General features: G+C 36.4%; 1 long non-coding RNA gene across 1 annotated transcript in view; it reads left to right on the top strand.

The window, feature by feature from the left end:
• Positions 1-8,675, top strand: part of LOC135277967 (uncharacterized) — a 69,974-nt gene extending 61,299 nt beyond the window's left edge. Inside the window, exon 3 of the long non-coding RNA XR_010345498.1 lies at positions 7,810-8,675. This is a non-coding gene — a long non-coding RNA (uncharacterized LOC135277967). The remainder of the gene's footprint in view (positions 1-7,809) is intronic.
• The last annotated feature ends 2,670 nt before the right edge of the window (positions 8,676-11,345 follow it).

The raw sequence follows: 11,345 nt of genomic DNA on the forward strand, positions 1-11,345 counted from the left end.
AGGCTGAGGCAGGAGAATTGATTGAACCAGGGAGGTGGAGGTTGCAGTAAGCTGAGATTGTGCCACTGCACTCCAGCCTGTGTGATAGAAGGAGACTCCGTCTCAAAGAATAAAGAAGAAATAATGACTTCATTGTTCTAACTTTGGGTTTAAGGTTTATACACATACCATTAACAATAATAAAAATCAAATTTCTCTTAAGCCTCATTCAGTATGGCTTATTTATTTGAAAATCAAAATATATTATAAATAATGAGTCTAAATTTAAAATATGAATATATTTTGGTAACTTATTTGTTACATATATGTATATAGTATAAATACATTTATTTTTCACTTCATAAAGCTTCGGTAAATAAGTCCAGGATTCCAGGTGAGGAATTATGGAATCTATAATTCAAACACTTTCAAATTTTAATATGTCCAAAGAACCTTTGGAAGACTTATTAAAATGCAGTTTACCTTGCCTCACTTCCAGAAATTCTGATTCAGTAAATCTAGACAACAGCTTAGAAATTTGCATTGAAAATAACTACTCAGGCTGGGCGCGGTGGCTCACTCTTGTAATCTCAGCATTTTGGGAGGCCAAGGTGGGTGGATCACAAGGTCAAGAGATCGAAAACATCCTGGCCAACATGGTGAAACCCTGTCTCTACTAAAAAATACAAAAATTAGCTCAGTGTGGTGGCACGTGCTTGTAGTCCCAGCTGCTCGGGAGGCTGAGGCAGGAGAATTGCTTGAAGCTGGGAGGCGGAGGTTGCAGTGAGCCGAGATCGCACCACTGCACTCCAGCCTGGGTGACAAAGTGAGACTGTCTTAAAAAAAAAAAAAAAAACGACTCATAAAATTTTGTTGTAAATGATATACAATGTCTGGTAGATACAAATATTTATGATCTATTGATAAAACACATTGATTCTTTAAGTTGTGGTTAGAGAACTGTCATTTAACAATGGATCCTACCTTTTCACTTTGGCTAGATAAGGAAAAATTGAGATTTAAAAGACCGACATTTACAAAACCCTCTTCTGAAATAAAGAACATACATTAACTATATTAATTTTAAAGTTCTGAGTAAACTTCACACTTGAGTAGTTAATGGAGACTGAGTGGTATGAACATTTTCATAGATACAGGAAGAAAAAGCAAGAAGAAGAATTCTCTTTATTTTAAATGTGTTTTCTAAAGAGGAAAACATTGTCTTTAAAATTTTTGTTTGATTTGGAGCACTTGATTCCTGGAGGAATAAATTGCCACTGAAGGCTCATGAATAAAAAGCTGAAGGGAGACTGCTGTAATCTGTGTGCTCAGCAGTTGCTACAGTTAAGAGCAAGATTTCCCACCTGATTGCTCAATTCTAAATATTGTATTAACTCAGTTACTTAAGGGTATTTTAGAGAACAAGTTAATGGGCAATCTTGTCATATTATATTACATGCAGCAATCATGCTGTGTTGAATGACCATATAAGAAATTTTAGAAAAATTGAGCCAACTTAGAGAATAAGAGAGTTAATTAAAGAGTTGTTTTTACATACAAAATTACAAGCCATGAAATGTCTTACAGACATAGAATATTACATTTGGCCTGTGTAACTTGGGCAAATAATTTATTGATGGAATCTCAAAAGTATATTATTTTGGATAATATTTTGAGTTTAATTCATTCTTTTTGATTACACTAAGTTTCTCACATCATAGTTTACATTGCATACTCACAAGTTCTCTGAGAAAGCTACTTATCTACTTTTCCACCTATCCATCTATTTATAAATTTAATATTTAAATGCATTCACAAAACTTGGAAATGAAATTCTCCAAGAAGATAGTATTTCAATTCTAAAGGGTTCTAAAATCCCCATCCCAATATAGACCAGATGTAGTAGAATCTTGAGTCATTTTCAGTCAGATCCATTCTACTCTCTATTCTTCAAAAGGCCAGATAATTCCTTTCTTGCATCAGACTACTGAGGATCTCATTGGATATCTGATTCATGGGTCAGCAAATATAAAAAATGTAATTGCCACCATAACAATTATAGAAAAGAGAAAAATGTAAATTTGAACATAAAAATGATTATTAATGGCCCATTGAAACCAATATAGTATTGAACCACATGATTCCATCACCTCCATTTTCCATGCAAATCTCTATGTCAATCTTTTTTGATTCATTTAGGTTTTTATATTCCTTCTCTTTTCATAATACTTTATTCATTATGGGAATTGATTTAAATTTAGTTTTATTAAAATATGCTCAATGAATTTAAATCACTTATAAGTAAACTCTTTCTTAAACTTTTTAGTTTATTTTAAATTCGGGGGGGGGTGCATATTTATGTTTGTTACATGGGTATATTGCCTACTGGTGGGGATTGGCCTTCTAGTGTACCCATTACCCAAATAGTAAACATTGTCCCTCACAGGTAACTTTTCCATCCTCACCCTCACTCCTACCCTCCTCCCTTTTGGAGTCCCCCGTGTCTATTATTTCCACATTTATGTCCGTGACTTACAAGTAAACTCTTAAAATATGTTCACTCTGAAGGAAAGTAGAGTATCTCACCCCAAAATATACTTTTTTTTGGTATATTTTGAGATAGGCATTGAGAGGGGATGCAGACACAGGAATAGTTCTGAAGAGCTGTCCTTTTGTGGGGGAGATTTACATCTGTAGAGGAAAGATCTACATTAGTGAAGTAAATAGTAGATGTGAACAGGATTTCTCTGAGACCCTCTTATCTACATTATCTTGATCTAGGAAAGATTAACTTAGGAAAAAGAGACTAAATGACACTTTTGAAGCTCTAACAGAGAAACTTTTTACTATAGGCTATTTTTTAATAGCTCTCTTTCTGAGAGCTGCTACCTGAAAGATTTCATCTGCGTAACAAGATGGCTTTTGCTTGAAATGCAGTTCCTCCCCTCTACCACCTACTGGTCTCCATGTTCCAAGCCTCTATTCCTTTCCATATGGTATTAACACGTCAGGACTCTCAAAAAAGTATGAGATTTCTTTGAGTCTCATACTTTGTGTGTGGCCCCCATGCCTATGCATGCAATAAGTTTTGTTTTTCTCCAATAATCTGTCTATCGTGCCAACCTAAAATAATCAAAAGAGTCAGAATCTAATTTAAAGGCAGTTTATTCAATTGCAGAATTTGAGGATAGCCTTCCTGGAAATATCAGCTTCTAAGGGATGTAATCAGCATTCAGAAGTAGGAAAGTTAAGGTTTCATTTAGATAGGCAGAGACAGATGAGTTTTAGCAGGATTACATTTTACATACAAGGCTAGAGCATAATTACAGCAATGTGATTGGTTACAGATGGTGTTTCTTTTTGGGAAGGGTACATTTAACAATTTTTACAGAGGGCATGATAGTCTTGGGTTTTCTGTCATCTGGTCTAAGCAAAGCAGGACAAGAAAGGAGAAGTTAATCTATAACAAGGGTCGTTAAAAGGCAGAGGTTTGTGTCTCTATCATTTAATTTTCTCTAGTCGCTGTACAGAACAAGAGAAATAAGAAAGTGAGTTAATTTATAATCTGAGAAACAGAAGTTGTAACCATATGTGACTCAGATCACAGTCACATCTTTCTTAAGGCTTAATGTGTTTTGGGGGTTCCAGCAGCTTTTAAATTATGTTTATTTTCACAATTGTCAAGTCATTTCAGCAGACTTAAACTCAAATTTTCAGAGACAAAGTTACAACTTCCCTACAATCCTTACCTTTGCCTTTCCCATGCACCAGTTAATTGTGGTTTATGCCTACCTCCTGTATCAATCTTGAGTTTTGGAGAATGTTTCCAGAAGGAATTAAGGCACCTTTGAATTCCACTTAGTACTGGTCCAACAGATTGTTAATTCATCTTTCCTTATTTTTCTTTGTAGGACCAATAATCATTCTTTTCTTTTGATGTCTTGTTTATATCTTTGAGCTTAGCTCCAGTAAAATCTATCTGCCACTCTTACCCTTTTATGCATAAATCTTTGTTTTGCTATGTGTAGCAGCTTGCTTAAGCATGTTGACTTTTGGAATCAGATTGCCTTGGTTTAAAGCCCTATGCTATCACTTGCTAGATATGGGCAAGTTAGATATCCTTGCTAAGTATTGGTTTTAAAATCTGTAATATGAGGATTGAGGTTTGAGATAGTAGAGGTAAAATACCTGGCACATAATAAATATTCAATACATGTAATTAATAGTTGATATCATTGCTATTATTGTCACAGTAGGTAGATAGAGAGAAATAAGCAGGGCAGGAGAGGCTCCTCATCCCATCAGAAATGTCAGACAACCATCAGGTGATGGTCAGGTACTTGTTAAACTTCCTCTCTAACATTATAATTGGTCGCAGTTGTGCCAGGGAAAGGCAGCCTCCCAATAAACAGAAACACCTGAAATCGGTGATCAGCAGTTTCCAGATCAGATCTCAGGAGTTGGGCAAGTGTGCTCACACATGTACACTAAGAGGCAAAAGGGTGGAGTTTAACTGGCATATGACCATCTAGGAACATTTGGACTGGTAAGAGAAGAATGCCTCTAGTAAGCATGCGTACAACTCCATGAAACACCATGCATACCACCTCTTCCAAATGTGGACAAGTCATTGCACATGCAGGCAGCCCACCTCAAAAGAAGAATCAGCGAAGAAAGGATGCAAGACCCTGGAAGCATGCCAACATATAAAACCCAAATCAAAGGTCAAACAGTGCACTCAATCTCTCAAGTAGTCTGCTTGGCCCTCTTCCAAATATACTTTCCTCCCTCTCATTCTTACTCTAAAGCTTCCCCCCCCCCCCCCCCCCCCCAGACGGAGTCTCGCTGTGTCACCCAGGCTGGAGTACAGTGGCACAATCTCGGCTCACTGTAACCTCCGCCTCCTGGTTTCAAGCTATTCTGCATCAGCCTCCCAAGTAGCTGGGACTACAGGCACGTGCCACCACACCCGACTAGGTTTTTGTATTTTTGATAGAGACGGGGGATTCACCGGGTTAGCCAGGATGGTCTCAATCCCTTAACTTCATGATCCACCCGCCTCCCACTCCCAAAGTGCTGGGATTACAGGCGTGAGCCACCACGCCCGGCTCTCTAAAGCTTTTTAATAAACTTTCACTCTTGCTCTAAAATTTGCCTTGGTCTCACCTTCTGCCTTATGCCCCTCAGTTGAATTCTTTCTTCTGAGGAGGCAAGAATTGAGGTTGCCGCAGGCCCATACAGGTTCGTGGCCACTTCGGTGCTGTGTGACTTGGATATATTCCCTCCTGCTAACATTATCTCCTGTGCTTTCTAAGCTTTCCGGGATTTCTACTTTTTACTTTTTGTTGGATCTCTGCAACTGTGCTGTACTGAGAGTGATTTAGAAGAAGTAACAAAACTATCTGTTTGGATCACCATGTACTACCACTCTTTTCTCTTAATATTATATTTCAACTGCTTATATAAGTCTCCCACTGCCAATTTCTAAGAATTTTAAGAATGACTGGCTTCTGAAGACTGAAAACATGCCTGCAGAGACTGCTTGCTCCATTTCTCAGTTATGGCACACGTTGTATAACATACTGGATATTATAATCCTGTAATCACTAACATAACAGAATCTACCTTTATGTATAGTAATTGTCAATAAGTGCATTTCAGAGCAGAAAGTTTGTTTAGACCACACTACTCTAAGGTATTTATCAGCTGCTAGGTGGCTATGTGAGAAGAGTAGATTTTTCTTGAAGTCAAGTTGCAGATTATGGAGTATAAGCCAAAAATAAGCTGATTTCTTCAAGGCTTTGGTTAGAAATATTCATAAGACACAGGTGAAAGTAAATGTATAATGACAAGGACTGAGTGAGGCAAAGGATTTGTTCACAGGTGAATCCAGTCTGCGTGGGAGAAGGTTGAAACCGAGAAGACTGCAAGACAGTTGGTTTTCAGGATTTAAGCTCATTGAATAATACAAAATTGTATACTTTTAAATTACATCTTCCTTATATAGTTTGAAGTCTGAGATTTCTAAAGCTGTTTTAAAATAGCCTGGACTTTTGAACCACATATAGTAAAAAAGACTGCCAGTGGAGAGAAGGGCTTATGAACACTAAAATTTTATCTTTGAAGGAAAAATATTCTCTATTATTTTAATTGGTGACAGCCAAATTTTAATGGGAAGATTGGGGATGGCTCAGAAATTCTGTTGGAGATTATTCTGGCCAACAGTTTTCATTATTAATTTATATTCCTCATTATTGGAATATAGTTAAATATGCTTTTAAGACTTATTGAAGTTCTTGATTTATTGATAGCTTGTATCTTTTCAGCTGTGACTTAACATCATGACTGCTTAGTAGTATTTTGATTCTTTGCATTTATTTTAGCTTATAAAAGAGCATTGCCTGCAGAATACTTAGAACTAAAACTATTCCTGTTGAATTAATCTTTATTTTATTGCTATTGAAATTATATATAGAATGAAATTTTATATGACATGTAACCATGGTCTACCTCTTAAAAATTGCTGTATTCATGGTTTTATATGCTTTCTTTTGCTCACATCGATGGCAATATATTCAAAACATTAATTTGTTAGTCAAGTTTACATGGCACTGTATACGTAATGCTTATATTTTATTTAAAATTATATTATTTTTATCAGAGCAGAATGGGCATGCTAAAAATTCAAATAGTACAGAAAATGTTATAATAAAAAGTTCTGTGCATACCCACTTGCCAGAAGCAATCATTTTCAACTGTTATTATCATTTGTTGTTTGATCCCACAACTTCGTATAATAAGCTCTTTCTTGAAATATCAACTCTGTTGCCTCTATTATGAAAGATAAATATTTAACTTATACTATTTAATTCCTATCCTCCCAATTACTGAGATTAGTATTATTAATTATTCTTCTATTATCTCCCCTTGTAATTTTAAACATTGTTTACACTTATATGTATTATTTCATCATATTCAGACAGTAACTCTTGATTTGGAACTAATTAAAACATGGCATTTTGGACCCTTTCATTTTCAAATTTTGCCATCTAGAATTTTACTTTCATGTTACTAATGTTGATAATATTTACATTTGACTCTGCAGATTAGTATTATTAATTATTATTCTATTAGCTCCCCTTGTAACTTTAAACATTGTTTACACTTACATGTATTATTTCATCATACTCAGTAACAGTAACTCTTGATTTTGAACTAATGTTAAAACATGGTTGTTTTGCACCCTTAATTATTCATTTTCAAATTGTGGCATCTATAATTTTACTTTCACATTATTAATGTTGATAATATTTACATTTGACTCTGCAGGTATAATTAATTGGGTCTTCTGTTGTTAATTTATAACTTGACTCAACATAAATATTCCATGCCTTATTTATATCCATATCTACAGAAATATTCCATAAATTATCTACATTTAAATAAATATCTCAGTATTTATTTATATGTTGATTCTAAATAAGTATTTGCTGGGTGTGGTGGCTCATGCCTGTAATCCCAGCACTTTGGGATGCTGGAGGCTGAGGTGGGCTGATCATGAGGTCAGGAGTTTAAGAACAGCCTGGCCAACATGGTGAAACCCTGTCTCCACTAAAAATACAAAAATTAGCTGAGTGCAGTGGTGCACACCTGTAATCCTAGCTACTAGGGAGGCTGAAGCAGGAGAATTACTTGAACCAGGGAGGGGGAGGTTGCAGTGAGCTGAGATCACACCACTGCACTCCAGCCAGGGCGACAGAATGAGACTCTGTCTCAGAAAGAAAAAAAAAAAAAAAAAAGAAAAAATAATTATTGTTTTAATGTTTTTAGCTTCAGATCCAAGCAGTATGCTAGAATTCTCTTCCTAAAGGACCACTGTCAAGACTTTACTGTTAGCAGAAGAATCTCACCAGAATTAAGGTCAAATGGGTTTTAACTTAGTTGCTGAAAATCACACCACATTAAAATTTGCTTCATAACTGAACCATGAATTTTTCATCAAGTGTACTTTCCTGTTGTTTGTCCTGGCATTCTTTATGAGGAATTTCTTTTTGGAGCTCACTGACTTCCTGTTCTAATTTGGTACAGTTATTTTCTAGAATTGCTACACAACTGTCATCCTCGGACTTCCTTCTGTTGGAATCTGGGAGAGCTTACAGCGTTTCCTATTCTGTCTTCTTCTTTCGTGTTTTTCACTCATAATATGTAGAGAGTCAAATGAATTTCCTAGAAAAACCAGTGAGTTAATATTTTGAGTACTTGTGATATGGGAGGGGGCAGGGAAGTGCTGGGTAGAGAAGGGTGGGGTCCCTGGTGAGGGCTCCACCCTTGGGCCTGCGCTCACGGACCTAAATGAGAACAGGCATTTCTGTTTCCATGCCCCAAAAGTTGCCTTTTGGCCCACCATGCCCCCCATTCTGTACCCATAAAAACCCAAGACCCCAGCAGGCACAGACACAAGTGGCTGGAGTTCAAAAGAGCAGGAGAACACAGAGACAGACATCAGCAGACACCATCAGGCCATTGATGGTGGAATGATGTGGAATCTGGTTGGAGGCAGTCAGAGGAGAGTCTGGCCACTGGGCAACCTGACTCTAGGGGAAGACCCACCTTTCCACTCCATCCCCCTGTGGCTCCCCATGCATCTCACGAGCGCTACCTCCACCATTCAACAAAACCTTGCACCCATCCTCCAAGCCCATGTGTGATCTGATTTTTCTGGTACACTAGGGCAAGAACCTGGGATGCAGAAAGCCCTCTGTCCTTGTGATAAGGCAGAGGGTCTGACGAGCTGATTAACACAAGCCCCCTGCAGAAGGCAAAACTGAAAGAGCACCCTGCAACTCATGCCCACTGGGGCTTCAGGAGTTGCAAACACTTAACCCTAGACACTGTCGAGGAGTCAGAAATGCTCCACATGACCTGCCCATCTGCACGCTCCCCTTAGAGGTTTGAGCAACCAGTCATGGAAGAAGCAAGCCACACCCCTGTTGTATATCCTGCAAGAGGGATAAGGGAACTTCTCCCATTTCATCTGAATATCTGAAAGTATCTTTAATTTGAACTCATGTTTTATTTATAATTTGTTTCAACATAGAAGTAATATAATTATCTATAAAAATTTGAAACATTGTTTCCTTGTCACTTACACCTTGCTGATGATAAAAAAACCTGATGTCAGATGATTTTTGGTCTGATACTGTTAGAAATTTTGATTAGCTTACTAAATAATTATATTTTAATATGATTCATTTGGTAATAATTTTATTTTATTTTTATTCTGTCATGTCCATTTAAATTATATAATACTTTCAGGTATAAAGATTGAATTTGACAAAGTTCCTATGGCAAATATGAAGCTGTGTAAAATCCGCTCCCTAACCCAGAGAACTTAGAAGTTGTTGTGATACTGATTGTTTTAAATTGTGCTCATACTACTTAAAACTCATTTGTTCTTTCTTATTATATGTTTTTAGTACTTTTAGAGCACAGATTATTGTCCCATTATTTTGTAATATATGTCTTGCTTTTAAGAGAAGAAGTTCAGCCATGCGCAGTGGTTCACGTCTCTAATCCCAGCACTTTGGGAGGCCAAGGCGGGCAGACCACAAGTTCAGGAGTTCGAGACCAGCCTGACCAACATGGTGAAACCCCATCTCTACTAAAAATAAAAAATTAGCCAGGTGTGGTGGCATGTGCCTGTAATCCCAGTTACTCAGGAGGCTCAGGCAGGAGAATCACTTGAACCTGGGAGGCGGAGGTGGCAGTGAGCCAAGATCACACGACTGCACTGCTTTTTTTTTTTTTTTTGTATAAAAATATACAATTTTGGCATTTGGAATGTGAGAGAGGATGAGAAAAGAGAGGCTTAGAAGATATAATTGGTATCAATTAGGGTAAACTATATATGTATCACCTTAGCAACATGTTATATCATTTTAAAAACGTATACTTTGGAGTTAAGTAGATAATGGATTCAAATAACAACTTTTTTCTTTTTTGTCTGTGTAGATTTTGAAAAGTTAGTTACTATTTCTCAGCTCCAGTTTCCTCGCCTATAAAACAGAGCAAATCATTTCTGCCCATTAAGTTATAAACTGTGTGAAATATGATATACGAAAAGCCTGGCTTATAGTTGGCATCAGTGTAACATACGCATTTTTATATACACTCTATATGTATTATCTTTTCTTAAACAGCTCTTCACAATAGATATTAACAAGTAGCCAAAATTGTTGGCATATTTTTATTCAAAATATTTCTTCATTGTCCTTGCAATATCTTTAAGGATCTGTAGTGGCAACTTTTCTTTCAGTGTTGATATTGGTAATTTGTATTTTCTCTCTTTCTCCCTCTCGTTTTTTCTGGATTAGAATAGCCAGGAATTTATCAATTTTGTGGATTTTTTTAAACTGGGCTTTTACTTTTCTCAATTGTCAGTTTTCTGTTTCATCTATTTCTGCTCTTTATTCCTACTTCCATTTACTCTTGGTTTACTTTTCTTTTTCTAGATTCTTCAGGTGGAAATCTGGGTCATTAGGTTAAATCTTTTTGATTTTCTAATGTAGTATTTAAAGCTATACATTTCCCTATATGAACTGTATCAGTTTATCCTGAATATATATATTTTTAATTTCACTTAAAAAAATTAAAAAAAAAATTTTAGACAAAGTCTCTGTCACCCACGCTGGAGTGCAGTGAGGTGATCTTGGTTCACTACAGCCTCTGCCTCCTAGGCTCAAACCAATCCTCCCACCTCAGCCTCCAAAGTAGCTGGGAATACAGGTGCACCACCACACCAGCTATTTTTATTTTATTTTTTGTTTTTCTTTGTAGAGACAGGATTTTATCATGTTGCCCACACTTGTCTCAAACTCCTAGGCTCAAGCAATCTGTTCACTTTGGCCTCCCAAAGTGCTGAGATTACAGGCATGAGCCACCACACCTGGCCCATCCCACATATTTTACATGTTATGTTTTTATCACTCAGAACATAAGTTATACTTAGTATTGAAGTGTATTTTATCTTACATTAATACAACATTACTCTAGATTCTTTATGCTGCTAACATGATATTATGTTTATTCATCTATTTATATTCAGTCTATCCATTCTTTATTTTTAAAGTACGGGTCTACAAAAGCCAGCATATGCATGGTAGTTGGGATTTGCTTTTTAAAGAATCCAATTTGACAGTTTCATTCTGTTGATTGGCATATGTTGTCCATGAACATTTAATTTAATTATTGATATTGTTGGATTTACTTTATCAATTTATTGTTTACTATTCGCCACTTATGCTTCTGATTCTTCTGTTCCTCCTTTTTTGCCATCTTTTGACTAACTTAATTTTTTGTTAATTCTA

The sequence above is a fragment of the Aotus nancymaae genome, unplaced genomic scaffold (genome assembly GCF_030222135.1).
Source record: "Aotus nancymaae isolate 86718 unplaced genomic scaffold, 86718_ANA_hifiasm-v0.15.2.pri h1tg000036l, whole genome shotgun sequence".
In the NCBI taxonomy this organism is placed as follows: domain Eukaryota; kingdom Metazoa; phylum Chordata; class Mammalia; order Primates; family Aotidae; genus Aotus; species Aotus nancymaae.